Genomic DNA, 15,699 nt, shown 5'->3' with positions numbered 1-15,699 from the left:
GGCGGAACGACGGGCAGTGGCCTACCCGCCGCCCCACCCGTGGGGAACGTGGCTTTGGGTGTTGGTACCCGCAGGCGGAACCACGGGTGAGGGTCCACCCGTGGGCCCACCCGCAGGGTACATATGTTGGCTTGGCGGGGATTTGTTCCCCGTGATTCTTTTATAGAACTATTTGAGCGTCTTCTTGATGTTTCGTATGTCTAGAACTATATGGTAGGAATCCATGTAGGTTTTGGTGTCTTGAATCGTGCTAAGTGTTCAACATTGTGTTTCGTTGAACCGTGATGAGTCTTGTGTGTTCTTCGGAACTACTTTCAGTTTACCCGTTTGATGAGCATGCTGGTTCGGTGTTTAAATACTAGCATGTGTGTTGTTTGTACCTTCCTATCGTTAATGATAACTTGTGTTATTCATCGTTGTGGTTGGATTGTGATCCATTCCTTGATTGAGTATGGTTTCATATCTTCGTTGTGATCCGTTCATTGATTCCTATTGAGGTGTGGTGTGTGTGGCTGTACCTGGATTACACGATTAGTGGTATGGGACACAAGTCACCAAGGTACGGCAGTGGTCCTCGTGGTGGCCATGACGTGATTATGGAGTTTGTGGCCTTTGTGTAAGGTTCACATGTTATTTATGGGATAACATGTGTTATCCAGGGCATGTGTTGCCATGTGTGATTGGTACCCTCGTGTACTATGAAATCGGTGGTTCTGTTGGAGGGACTGTTGGAGGGGGAACGACGATTCCAGGGGGAATAAGGTTGGACTTGGTGTACAGGGGTCCTGGAGGTAAAGGTTGGAACTAGATATAAGGTTGGGGGTAGCCATAAGGTTGGAACCGGGTATAAGGAAGGCATATCAATTCGTGATGAGTGATGTCACGAAGGCTTGTGTAGCCGTGGTTGTGTATTCCTCAATTTGTGACATGTGTTGTCACAAAGGCAATGTGTTGCTAATGGTTGTGTCTTTACTCTCTTGTGTTACGCATGTCGGGTGTTAATCTACTCTGTGATAGTAGATTATGCCTTGAGCCGTTCTTGTGAGTTGTTCTTACTTCTTGTGGTCTTGAGATGTGTTCCCGTGTTCTTATTGTGAGTGCATAGAGTCTTGTGTTGACTTCTGCTCTTGGTTTTGAACTTATATATATATATATATATATATATATATATATATATATATATATATATATATATATATATATATATCCTATCTATGTATGATATTTCACATGTATTGGTGGGTTACCAGCATTATTCGTTGACCGGGCGTCGTCCCATCTTTTATGTGTTTCTTTCAGTTGATGTGTAGACGAGAGCGCGGTCTAGAACCTTTTAGTGTAGATCCCGTTGTTTGAGTTGTTGTGGCCTGTGTGCCAAGGATAGACATTAGTACTCTTGTTATGTATGGATTTAGATTGTGGATTATGCATATGTTAGCCTGTGCATTCACCTCTGGGTGGGCGTGGCGTAGCACCCTTTTCATTTCCTGCTTATATAATCCTTGTTCAGACTTCCGCTGTGTTCGATGTTTTGGTTAGTTATCTGCATGTTTATGGTTTAATTCTGCTTGGAAATTAAGGGGGTGTTACACAAACACCAACCGGAAGGCCCGCAACAATAACAATCATTATGGCTCCAATCGGCAACAAGGAGAACACAATCGCTTAGGTATCATCTGTAAGTTTTGTTATCTTACGGGTCATGAAACATGGGTGTGTCGCAAGCTAGCCCGATTTTTAAAGGAGCATGATGTTCCTCCTGTGCAATCCTATGTATATCCTACAGCCAATTCAATGACTAGGGCTTCTCCTCCCTAGATGTTTGATAGTGGGGCGTCGCACCATATGACACCAAGTCTCGCTCCTCTGCAAACTTTCGCCGAGTATAGTGGATCGGATGAAATACGTCTGGGTAACGGTAATTCCTTGCAAATATCCCATATTGGTCAATCTGTCATTTCCACTCCTTCTAATGTTTTCACTCTAGATAATGTCTTGCGTGTCCCACAGTTACACACTAATTTAGTTTATATTTTCCAGTTATGCAAGACTAATCGTGTGTCTGTTTAATTCTTTGATTCTCATTTTCTGGTCAAGGAACTTCGAACGGGGATTCCGCTGCTACAGGGAGTGAACATTAATGGTGTCTATTTTGGACCATTTGCCTCTCACCCAACAGTTCATGCTACGCAGTTGGCTTGTTTGTCTCAGTGGCACCAACAACTTGGCCACCCGTCGAATAAGGTGTTGCAACTTGTGTTACAACGCTATAATGTTCCAGTCTCTATGAAAATTTTACTATTCCTCCTGCAATGTTCATAAAAGTCATAAACTGCCTTTTTCTAAAAATACACTTGTTAGCACTAAACCATTGCAACTTGTTTATACTGATGTGTGGGGACCTACTGAGAACTCATTGATGAATTTCGCTATTATGTCATTTTTGTAGACCACTTCTCAAAATACATTTGGTTGTACCCCATGAAACGTAAATCGGATGTGTTTACAATATTCATTCAGTTCAAAAAGCTAGTGGAAAAATATTTTAGCCTGTCAATTATTTCTGTTTACTCAGATAATGGGGGTGAGTTCATGAGACTTGGGCCGTTTTTTAATATTCACGGTATCTCTCATTTCACCACCCCGCCACACACTCCTGAGCACAATGGTGTCGCAGAGCGACGACACAGGCATGTTGTGGAAACTGGCATGTCTCTTCTTCACTCCGCGTCTTTGCCATCCTCATACTGGACCTACGCCTTTCAGACAGCCGTATATCTTATTAACCGGCTCCCTACTCCAATTTTAGGTAATCAATCCCCATTTTATGTCTTGTTCCAACAATTGCCTAATTATGCCAAATTACAACCCTTTGGTTGCCTGTGTTTTCCCTGGTTGCGTCCCTGTAACACCAAGAAACGACAGCCAAAGTCACGTCCATGTATTTTCCTTGGCTACTCGACACCCAATCCGGTTATAAATGTCTAGATTTTGGTTCGAATCGTATTTATGTATCTAGGCATGTTAGATTTGTGCCCCATGTGTTTCCTTATAAATATTTACAGAAGTCATCTACCAGCTTACCTTCTGCTTCTAATGATTCAGAATCACGTCATATTTTGTGCAAGTCGTCTCCTTTGTCTACACAGGTACAACTCGTGGGTGTTCCAACACCCGTTCCAACACCAGCTCTAACTCCAGTTCCAACACCAGCTTCAACTCCAGTTCAAAGTCCAGTTCCAACTCCAGTTCCAACTCCGATTCTAAGTCCAGTTCCAAGTCCAGTTCCAACACCAATTCCAACACCATCGCCGTCGGCTGCGTCCAATTCATCGTCTCCCACTGTCTCAAAAAATGACCAACATGCATCCCAATCCGCGTTTGACTCACAACCTGCCTCCACCTCCGAATCGTCTCAACCGTTGAATAATGTTCGCCGTTCCACTCGGGAGTGTTGTCCTAATCCTAGGTATTCCGGTTATGTCATTAACCACACCACTTCCCATCCCTTGCCTCCTGCTTTAGAACCTTCTACCGTCGCCCAGGCTCTTAAAGATGCTCGGTGGAGGAAAGCAATAGATGAGGAGTTTGAAGCGTTGCAACGTAACAACACGTGGCAACTGGTTCCCCACGGAGCGACTGTTCCGATTGGCTGCAAATCGGTCTTCCTTGTTAAGCGCAAATCGGATGGGTCGGTTGATCGTTTTAAAGCGCGGCTTGTCGCTAAGGGATTCTTGCAGACTGCTGGCCGGGATTATTTTGAGACATATAGCCCGGTTATGAAACCGGTCACGGTCCATATCGTTCTGACCATTGCTTTGAGTAATAGCTGGGGTCTGCGCCAGCTAGATATCAATAATGCGTTCCTTAATGGAGCATTTCACGAGGAGGTTTTTATGGAGCAGCCTCCCGGGTTTGTTGCTCCGTCCTTTCCAGCTCATGTATGCAAACTGACCAAAGCCTTATATGGTCTTAAACAGACTCCCAGGGCTTGGTACTTGGAACTTTCCCAGTTCTTGTTGCGTTGTGGGTTTTTGAAGTCACAGGCAGATGCGTCTTTGTTTGTTTATTCTGCTAATGATATTATTGTTTATTTCCTGGTGTATGTCGATGATATTATACTAACAGGAAACAATGTTGCATGGCTTGATCAATTTGTTGAAACTCTGGCAGCTCGCTTTGCCCTTACGGACCTTGGTCCATTGCATCACTTTCTAGGTGTTGAGGTTGTTTCAACACCCACTGGCATGTTCCTGTCTCAGAGTCAATATATCACAGACATACTGGTTTGTTTTGATATAGATGGTGCTAAAGCTCTTTCAACACCACTTGCAACATCAGACAAGTTACTACCTGCGCAATCCGGTACTGCGACGGTGGATGTAACTCAGTACCGGCGTCTTCTTGGCTTGTTGCAGTATCTGGTCATCACTAGACCTGATGTGTCATATGCAGTTAACCGCCTCTCACAGTTCATGCATATGCCTACGGAGGTGCACTGGCAAGCTGCGAAACGGTTGTTACGCTACCTGAAGGGTACGGTGTACCATGGGTTGTACCTCCGTGCCGGGCAGCCTCTCTCACTAAGTGTGTATATGGATGCTGATTGGGGTGGCTGCACTGCCAATGGGAGGTCCACTACCGCTTATCTATTGTATCTTGGGACCAATCTCGTCTCTTGGAAATCCACTCGTCAAAAATCAGTTTTGCGCTCGTCTACAAAAGCCGAATATCGAGCCTTGGCGAATGCTGCTGCAGAAGTTTTGTGGGTTAAGAATCTGCTGCATGAGCTTCGACTACAGCTGTGGGGGCCTCCGGTTCTACTATGTGACAACCTCAGCGCTACGTATGTGTGTAAGAACCCAGTGTTCCATTCACGCATGAAGCACCTCGTGCTCGACTATTTCTTTGTTCAGGACTTGGTTGCTAATGGTTCGTTAGTGGTTCGGCATATTTCTTCGTCGGGTCAGCTTGCTGATTTTCTTACAAAGTCGTTGGGCCATTCGCTGTTTCTTCGGTTCCGTTCCAAGATTGGAGTTTCCGATGGCTCCTCCATCTTGCGGGGGCGTGTTAAGGATATCTGTGGCTGACATATTTTGTATATGATTAGATCTAGTCGCATTCCTTTTATGTAGTATTGTTAGACTGGTTGTTACAACAACCTGCTAACTACTCACTATCTTCTCTCCCTTGTATGCTATTTAAAACTGATTGTTTTACATCAATAATCTCAGTCAAGTTCATAATCTATTAGAATTGATATGTTAATGTAAGTTCAGACTTTCATGAGATGCAGAAAGATAAACGTACAGCTAGCCACATCTAAATACAAATGATAGTCCTATTATTTTTATCAAGAGTAAATACCTAAAATGGTCTCTCGACTATAGCTAAATTCACAAATTGGTCCTCGACTTTCAATTTCAACCAATTAAGTCCTTAACTTTGTAATTTTAACACAATTTGGTCCTCTGTCTATTTGACCGTTTGTTGACTGTGATTTTTGAGGATATATATGTAATTTCATGGTCCATCGTCGATTTTTTAAGGTTCAGGTTGCATTTCCAGACCGCACTGTTACATTTGAATCCACTACCGAAAGCATTCTACCAAATCCGGTCGCATTTCTTCATCCTCCCATTGGATTCAATGTAGTTGAGTTCGAACCAGAGCGAAGAAGACGACGTGTTTCCGAACCGGTGCAACGTCATCCTGGAGGCCTCCACATGCTCCGACGAGAGCTGAGGGTTCTTCTAGAGATCGTCGATCACGGTCAACAAACCGTCAAATAGATGGAGGACCAAATCGTGTCAAAATTGCAAAGTTAAGGACTTAATTGGTTGAAATTGAAAGTCGACGACCAATTTGTGACTTTAGCTATAGTCGAGGGACCATTTTGGGTATTTACTCTTTTATCAACATATATATAACACAACCTGTGGCAATTCAAGTAAAAAATACAATGAATAAATTAGAAGCTAATTCACCATAGGAAATATAAATTAAATCTCGTTTTAGTAACTCCTGAGTTCGGCCTGAGAGTGTTAAATATTTTGCCTATCTAGTGTTAGTTGCAAGTCGAATAGAAATGAAAAGGTGTAAAGAAAAAAGGAAAAAACCTCTCACAAAAAATCATCATGTGTCTTCTTAGATGCATCTGAATGAAGAACTAACCTTGGTGGCAACAAGGGTATGATAAATTGATAATCAAGGTTGCCTTTATAAACTTTCTCATATCCTCGCTACAAGAAAAATGCATATAGACAACGCTATTTCACCGTTGTCGTAGGGGTAAAATTTTTGTTGTTGAAGTCAGTGTTGTTGTAAGTCCCGCGCATAGACAATGGTTTTTAACTGACGGTTTTTTAACAATTGTCTATTGAGTGTTGTTGAAACTAGTTTTGTTAAAAGTCACGCACATAGACAACGGTTAAAAACCGTTGTCTATTGAGTGTTGTCGAAACCGGTGTTGTTAAAAGTCACATGCATAGACAACGGTTTTTAACCGTTATCTTTTCTACGGTTAAAAACCGTTGTTGAAACCGGTGTTGTTAAAAGTCACGCACATAGACAACGATTTTTAACCATTGTCTATTGAGTGTTGTTCAAACCGGTGTTGTTAAAAGACACTTACATAGACAACGATTTTTAACCGTTGTCTTTTTTTAAAAAGACAACGGTTAAAAACCGTTGTCTATTAATTGTTGTCAAAATTATTTTTGTTAAAAGTCACGCCCATAGACAACGATTTTAAACTGTTGTCTTTTCTCGAAAAGACAACAGTTTTTAACCGTTGTCCATTGTGTGTTGTTGAAACCTACTGTATTCTCGATAATTTCAAGAATAGACAACTATTTTTAACCGTTGTCTTATATATGAAAGACAAAGGTTTTAAACCGTTGTTTTTAACCTGTTTAGATTTTAAACATAATAATATTTAAAAAAAAAATTTATCCAAACACAATCACCAAGTGTAGTTATACAATGTTCACAAGGTTCAAAATACACAAAAACTCTAAATACTGCAATGACCAATTCCAATCACCATCCATGTCATAATACATTCAAAATACAATTCCAAAAATCAAGTATAAATGTTCACAGAGTTCTAATCATCAAAACCATACCTACTCTATATAACTTGTTACAATATTTGCCCATTCAGAACGCAGCAAATCCAAAACTGTTTTGTCGTAATCAACTTGTTGGAACTACCTGTAAAAAGTTAGTAATATATAAGTACTCAACATAACTACAATATGATGAATATGTTCTCGTTAACCACTTGAATAGTAAAAACTAGATATAAATAATGAAGGAATAAAATTTATTTGAGTTAATTACCAAAATGGTCCCTTGACTATAGCGAAATTACCAATTTGGTCCTTGACTATTTTTTTAACCAATTAAGTCCCTCAACTTTAAAATTTTTAACCAATTTGGTCCTCCGTTAATTTGACCGTTAGTCAACCGTTAACTTGGGACCAAATTGGTAATTTCGCTATAGTCAAGGGACCATTTTGGTAATTAACTTTCGCGGTGGGCAATTCAGTTTAGTTTTCTCGAATTGAACCGTACCGAACTGAACCGAACTAGTTTGGTTCGGTAATATACCGAACAACCGAACGGTATAGGATTCATGTATACCGAACGGTTCGATAAAAAATCGATCCGAATTGTTCGGTAAAAAATTGAACTGAACTGAATACCGTTTGATTTTTTTTAATATAATAATAATAATAAATAAATAAATAAATAAAAATTAAATCCAAGTCCCTTGCTGCTTGCTCTGCCGTTCAGCTCATATTCTCACGGGTATCTCTCGTAAATATTTTATTTGATTTTTTTTATGGTTTGTTATCAAAAGTTCAATATTATGTGTTATGGTGTTTACATAGTCCATATCCAATGTCTAATATATAACAAAATAGCAATCCAAAGTTCAAACGGTATTCGGTTCGATTCGATTTTTACCGAACAATTCAGTTAGGTTCGAGTTTTTACCGAACCGTTCGGTATACAGGAATCTATTATAATTCGGTTGTTCGGTATATTACCGAATCTAACTAGTTTGGTACTGTTCGGTTCGAGAAAACTGAGCCGAATTGTCGACCCATAAAGTTAATTACCAAAATAGTCCCTTAACTATAGCGAATTACCAATTTGGTCCCAAGTTAATGGTTGACTAACGGTCAAACAAACGGAGGACCAAATTGGTTAAGATTTTTAAAGTTGAGGGACTTAATTAGTCAAAAAAATAGCTAAGGACCAAATTGGTAATTTTGCTATAGTCAAGGGACCATTTCAGTAATTAACTCAATTTATTTTGATGCATGGAGACATAATAATAAAAAACTTACGAGTGCTTGAACATAATCTTTATCATCAATGTCTGACATATTCTCAATTAAAATTTTAATGTAAGCCATGACATAGAAACCACATTAGCTAATAATTTGCTTAAAGAAATATGTTAGTGTAACATAAAATGATTTCTAAAAGACAACTGGCCGTGCTGAGCTTCACATGATCCTACATTTAACATGAATTCACAATAAAAAGGAATATAGCATTTTAACAATCGTTATTTTGTGGATCATGGTCCACACAAATTGTATGAACCATATTTTGTATACTGTAAAATATGGTATATTCAACACAAAAATAATGTACATTGTATTCAGGGGACGTACATTATTTTTGTACTGTATGTACATTATATTGTATAATATATATACAATACAAAAATAATGTATATTTAGTATATTAAAAATGTGCTTTTTGTTATGGTCCACATAACATTGTGTGGACCATGATCCACACAATAATTTTCCGCATTTTGACAATCGTTATATCCTACACCACGGCGCACATAGCGTTGTGCGCCGCGCGCCTCCCAAAACGACGTCGTTTTGGGGTAGTGTTAGGAGGCGCGGTAGGAAGTTGTTGAGATTATGTGTATTTGTTCACAACGTTATGTGTATTTGTTCACAACGTTATGTGTATTGGTTCATACAGTTATGTGTATTTTTTATACAATTATGTACATTCTTTTTATACAATTATGTACATCCGAATCAGAAAATTTGTGTGTATTATGTTAAGAGTTGATGTGTATTATGTTAAAAGTTTATGTTTATTATGTATTATGTTAGATTATGTGTATTATCTTTTAAAAAGAGTATGTATATTTTGTTATATAATTATGTACATTCATGTATAACATTATGTGTATTCTAGTATAACATTATGTACATTCTTGAACAGCGGGTTTTTTTTTAAGAAAAAATTACTGCCATTTACTGGGGCGGGAAATTTCAAAAAATAAATAAATAATTAAAACGACGTCGTTTTGCATCTGGGCGCATAGTGCAAAGCGCGCCGTGGTGTAGGATATAAATTGCCGCATTTTGATGAATGGGCCACATTAGCATTTTTAATGCCATATCGGTTGCTAGCCCAATTTCAAAAGAATTTTTTTTTCTGGGAAAGTGTACCAAGTAAATAACTATGCCCTGAGATAAGAGATGTGTGAAGAAATTGCATAATTTTAGCTGTCAATAAGATGTATTTTCCATACTTCATGGTATAAGATTCTTCATATTTTCATAAGTACGTTATTCAATGAATAACTTTACCTGTGTTTGCCCAAGTTAAAATGCTTTAGTTTTTTTACCAAATAAATTGTCAAAGGGGAGAAGTGTACATATTGGTTCACATTAATCCTTTAATTGGTTGGCAATTTATGTGACACTTAGGATGTTGTTTAAAATAATAAAGCCTTGGACTGTCTCCTATATTATGATATTACACCTACAGTCAAGATGAAATGAACAAGATCAGCATGTGTGTCAAGATGAAATGAACAAGATCAGCATGTGTTATGTTCGAAATGAAGTCAGCGTGGAAAGCTATTCCTATGGGTATTATTTGTGGTGGTGAGCTTTTAAATAATCTTAGTGGTGATGAATGGCTATTATATTGGGAAAGTGGTTGAAGACTCTATCTAGTGTTTCCTTTTTGGAGTTACGGATTTCTAAAGTTAAAATCGAGAAGCATTGCTCAACCACTTTATTTTATTAATTCTGATTTCTATTTGTGTTGAGAAGATCACGCTTGGTAGCACAGTCCTGCTGAATCAGGTTCAGCTAGATCAACTGGATAAGACAAAGTCGGCATGCATGTACAGTCCTGAGTAGATGTTAAGAACGTGTTGTGATAGTAATGATTGGTAGCCTTATATACGTACCTACGATAAAACTCCTTGGTGAACATTTATAGTGGATTGGGCAGACGCGGGTTGCCCCGCAGACGTAAGAGAAGCGCTCTGAACTGGGTAATCAATCATTGTGTACTTGATTTATATTCTGCATTTACTTTTCGTTATTTGTTATTTTTAGATAACCTGATTAACGGATATTATTGGTGCTTAATATAAAATCAAGTAGAACATTAGTAACATCTTGCATTCAAGATTCACGGCATAATTTCACCCCCCTTAAAGGAAGGGAATGGTGCCTTATATAGTGTACAGGGTCTTCTGAATTGTTGACAAGTGTACGACATCAACTAGTCTTCCATATACATCGTCCACGAGTCCCATGCATGCCTCATGTCTTCACCCACGTCTCCACCTTCTCACCCACCTTCCTACCAAACCCAGTCGGTGGGGGCGCCAAGGGTGCATGGTCCTCGCTAGTCACGCCATGCCATGGGGAGTCCGATGGGCCAACTTTGCTAGTCATGCGCTAGCCGGAAGGGTCGATTACCAACCCCCTGATAAACCTTGCTAGTCATGTGTTGATTCTTCTAATTCTAGTTTAATAACTGAATTTGATTATATTTATTTTATGTATTTTAATTATGAATTGTGTGACTGGCCAGGTGAAAAACTGACAGGTGAATTATGAACCTAGAACTCGTAAGATAGACACAATTGACCTAGACTAGACCAGTAAAATTCTGTACGCTTGCAGATTATAGCAATCACCCCCCCCCCGCCCCCCCCCCCCATCATACCTCACCACTCCACACCATACCACACCATTCTGAACACCACAGCGCACCGCATCGCACCACCTCAGGAACAGGGGGCGCCGTTGAAGTGCCCAGGGGCGTATTACCAGGCCCGGCCACGCCATGGCCAGAGGTGGCCGGCGAGACACACCACCTGCCGGTGATCAAAGCTGCCAGCCCGAAAATGTAGGAGAAATATTAGGTGTCGCGCTTCAGTATACAAGATGTAACACCCCTAAATTTTAAGATATTTAAAACCTATAAAATAAAGGCTAATCTCTTACTAATTCCAAAACAGAGCATAAACTAGACATAGTGGTCGGGGTGCTATGTCACATCTGAGCTGGAGAACTCAGATGCACAGGCTAAACTAACTAACAAAGCATAAATCATAACTAATACCCAAATACAAATCAAGGCACACAGGCCATCTCATCCAGGCTAGAACTATCTAAACTAAGTCCACGAATCCACTAGCGCGCTCTGAAACTACTCACTGTCCCTGAAAAACATTCGATGTAACAACCGTCAGCAAATAATGCTGGTAACCCACTCCAACGCGTTAAGTACAATATAGGTAGATATAAGAACCTCATTTTGAAACCGGAATACATATATACTTACGAGACTCTAGTTTAAATCCAAGATCAAGACTCAAGGCACATTAACAGACTCAATATCATAGAATAATGATAAGAACTAATAGGCATCCTAAACATGCAATGCAAGAAGTAACAGACATATAAGCATGCAAATGACAAGTAGAGGCAACTAAGGCATTCAATACAATCAATTAGCAAGTAGTCAAAAAAGCACGTAATTCATCCTCCAACCTTATACCAAGTTCCAACCTTGTAGCTCCCCTCCGTCCATATATCAGTTCCAACCAATACCTCCAGGCCACCCTTATATCCCCACCCCTTAGGCCTCCGGCAACTACATGCCCCCACCGACAAACCACCTTTCAACCACCAACATATCAAGATGGTGCCGCAATTCCATTCAATGATCCACACATCTAGTGCCAATATCAAGGGGTTAGCGCATATAGCTCTAACATGACACCGCAGCACTTATAACCTGAACCATGCTCAACAGCAAGCAAGTCTAAGGTGGGTGTGTGTCTTTAGCACAGTCACCGCTATGGCCTGTACCTTTAGTACAATGACCGGGCACAAGTGGTGCCAACCGCCAACAGTTTATTTTCCACCAATCACAATCTCATCATCATCAGTCACACTAGCCATTGCGCAATGACCACGATACTCATCATCATCAATCAATCAACACATACTCACATAACAAGCAAGACACAACAACAACGACACGTATCACACACAAAATCCTAGAACGATGCCTAAAACACCAAACGAGACTCATACACGACAAATGGGGTACAACAGGACACAACGGTGCCTTAAAACCATCAAGGTCCTTATTCCAAAGTAAGTTCTTCATTGCAGTGAGGCTTAGTGCATGGTACTTTCTACGCGTCCGCCGTCTCTGCTTATCACGCCGAGTCCTTTTTAACAACTATCCTAACACCAACCTAATAAGCATCAATCTTCAGGCCATTTAGACCAGGCAAGGGGTTTACACCACTTGTAGGGTTTTAGAAAGGGTTCGAAAGAGAGGGTTACAAAATGAGAGCAATGGCAATGATTCCAGGCTCATAACGATTTAAGGTTTCCAAGGATGAATTTGATGCAACAAAGAGTAAGTAGAGGCATAACGGGTGTTTAATTGCTTTCAAGGATAACCAAGGATTCGAGGTAAGGGTTTCAACAATTAGGAATATCAAGAGGTTGGGATTCAAGGGCGAATGATATTTTAAGCTGAGGCAAAGGGTTCATAAGTCAACATGACATACTTACCTTGCACTAAAGATTAAGCAAAGGTGTTGTTCATGCACTACTTCACTTCCTTGCATTTAATTGGCGTTCAAGTTTTCTTTACAGGTGGTCTCCCACTTCCGTTACTCCTTTTCCGGATCTGGTCCTGTACTCTCCGTTGTAGAGGTTGGAATTCGGTGAAGGTTGGCGGCGCTAGCGTAAGCCTCGTGGAGGGTTTTGGGCTTACTTACGGTTAGAGCCTTTCGAGCTACAAAGGTGAGAACCGCCACAAACTTCTCTACTTTAGTCTCCTCTGTGGGTACCAATTCAGGTGCGAAACGAGCTAGTTCGAAGAATCGTTTGTGGTATTCCACCACTGTAGCTATCCCCTGTTTCGGGTGGAGGAATTCTGCGTACATGGTTGTCCTTACATGCACGGGGTAGAAACGTCCCCGTAACCGAGCCTTCAGGGTTTCCCAGTTGAATCCTGGTTCTTGCCTACAGGCAGGTCTCTGGTGAACCTACCAAGGATCCGCCTTATGTCAGAAGTAGAATGAGGCTAGTTCCACACGGCGTCCTTCCGGGCATTCCACTACTTCAAAGATCTTGTCGAACGTTCGGATCCATTCTTCGACGGTCGTAAGATCTTCTTCCCCTGTGAAGATAGGTGAGCGATGACTCGAGGCTTGGCGAGCCACGTCTGGGTTCCCGTTCGGGGGAGGTCGGTTGTTTTTATTAAAGATGGCGTTGCTCAACGTCTGGGTGACCTGAGTCAGCTATTGTAGGTTCTGGGTTAACGAATTTTGGGTAGGAGGCTCGGGGGTTTTAGACTGGTTCCTTGTTGGCGTTATTCCAGTGTTTATAGAATCAGTACTGATCGTAACGGTAAGTTAGGGGTTCGCATCCTTACCTTGATTGTATAATTATGGGGAACTCTTAATCTAAACACAGGATAGAGTGAGGAGAAGTTAAGCAGACAAAGATAGATAAACTCACAGCCTCACCGCGCGTCCTAAGATTCTTAAGTCCTAAGTATTTAAGCACTTATGTCTACGGATTAATATCTTAAAGTCTCAAACAAAGAGTACTATCCTAGATGCAGCCTTGATTCTTAAAGTCTAACTCTTAACATCCCAAGTATGTAAGTACATAGAGTTCAAGCTTAATGTCCCAAAGTCTTATCCTAAAGGCATTGTCCTAGGGTCGAAGTTAGGCTCTGATACCAACTGTAACACCCCTAAATTTCAAGATATTTAAAACCTATAAAATAAAGGCTAATCTCTTATTAATTCCCAAACAGAGCATAAACTAGACATAGTGGTCGGGGTGCTATGATACATCTGAGATGGAGAACTCAGATGGACCGGCTAAAATAACTAACAAAGCATAAACCATAACTAATACCCAAATAAAGATCAAGGCACGCAGGCCATCTCATCCAGGCTAGAACTATCTAAACTAAGTCCACGAATCCACTAGCGCGTTCCGAAGCTACTCACTGTCCCTGAAAAACATTCGGTGTAGCAACCATCAGGGAATAATGCTAGTAACCCACTCCAACGCGTTAAGTACAATATAGGTAGATATAAGAAACTCATTTTGAAACTGGAATACATATATACTTACGAGACTCTAGTTTAAATCCAAGATCAAGACTCAAGGCACATTAACAAACTCAATATCATAGAATCAACTAAGGCATTCAATACAATCAATTAGCAATTAGTCAACAGAGCACGCAATTCATCCTCCAACCTTATATCAAGTCCCAACCTTGTAGCTCCCCTCCGTCCTTATATCAGTTCCAACCAATACTTCCAGGCCACCCTTATATCCCCACCCCTTATGCCTCCGGGCAACCACTACTACAGAAAACAGCTTTAACGTCACTATTTTAACGTCGGATTTTAAAAAATCCGACGTTAAATATTTAAAATTATTTTTTATTTTTTAAAAATACATATGACGTTAGTTAAAGTAAATAACCGACGTCATATATTGTTGTAATTAAAAAAAATAGGTACGTCGTCGGCTAATTTAAAATAGCCTACGTCGTAACTTATTTAAATAAAAAAATTGAAATTAAAATAACATACGATGTTGGCTATTTAATTAGCCGACGTCGTACCTATTTTAATTTTTTTTATTTAAATAAGTTACGACGTCGGCTATTTTAAAATAGCCGACACCGTATCGTGAATTTAAAAAAATTAAAAAATATACGACGTCGGCTAATTATATAGCCGACGTCGTATATTTTCAATTTATATACCCTAATAGAACAGAAGCAGTGGCATCCCATTCGATTGAATACAAACAAAAAAAAACAAAAAAACCTCACTAGTCTCCGTCGCCGATCCTCACCACCATACCTCCACGCCCGCCCGCCGCCGGTCATCCACGCCGCTCTCCGCCGTCGCTCTCCACCGCACTGATCTCCGCCGCTACAAATCGGAAGCTCGGACGGACGACGTCGCTCACGGGTCGCCTGTATCGCTGCTCCTCCACGCCCCCGTGGACGACGCCGCTCATCCACGCCCGCCGCTACAGCTCTCCTCCTCCACGTTCACTGCCGGTAAGTAGCTTATATATATATATATATATATATATATATATATATATATATATATATATATATATATATATATATATATATATATATATATATATATATATTAAAATCATTTTTTATCTATTTTGTAATTAGTTTTTTTATATTGTTTGAATTTTATAAATTATTGTGGTGTATATTTCGAAATTTTAGGAATAATTGTGTAAAAATATACTTTTTGATAATTTTGGGATCTACACTTAGTGATTTTGGTGATGTTGGTGTCTATATTTTCACTGC

Source organism: Ipomoea nil, unplaced genomic scaffold, assembly GCF_001879475.1.
Source record: "Ipomoea nil cultivar Tokyo-kokei standard unplaced genomic scaffold, Asagao_1.1 scaffold0276, whole genome shotgun sequence".
Taxonomy (NCBI): domain Eukaryota; kingdom Viridiplantae; phylum Streptophyta; class Magnoliopsida; order Solanales; family Convolvulaceae; genus Ipomoea; species Ipomoea nil.
The sequence above is the reverse complement of the archived record's forward strand: the minus strand, read 5'-3'. Positions refer to the sequence as shown.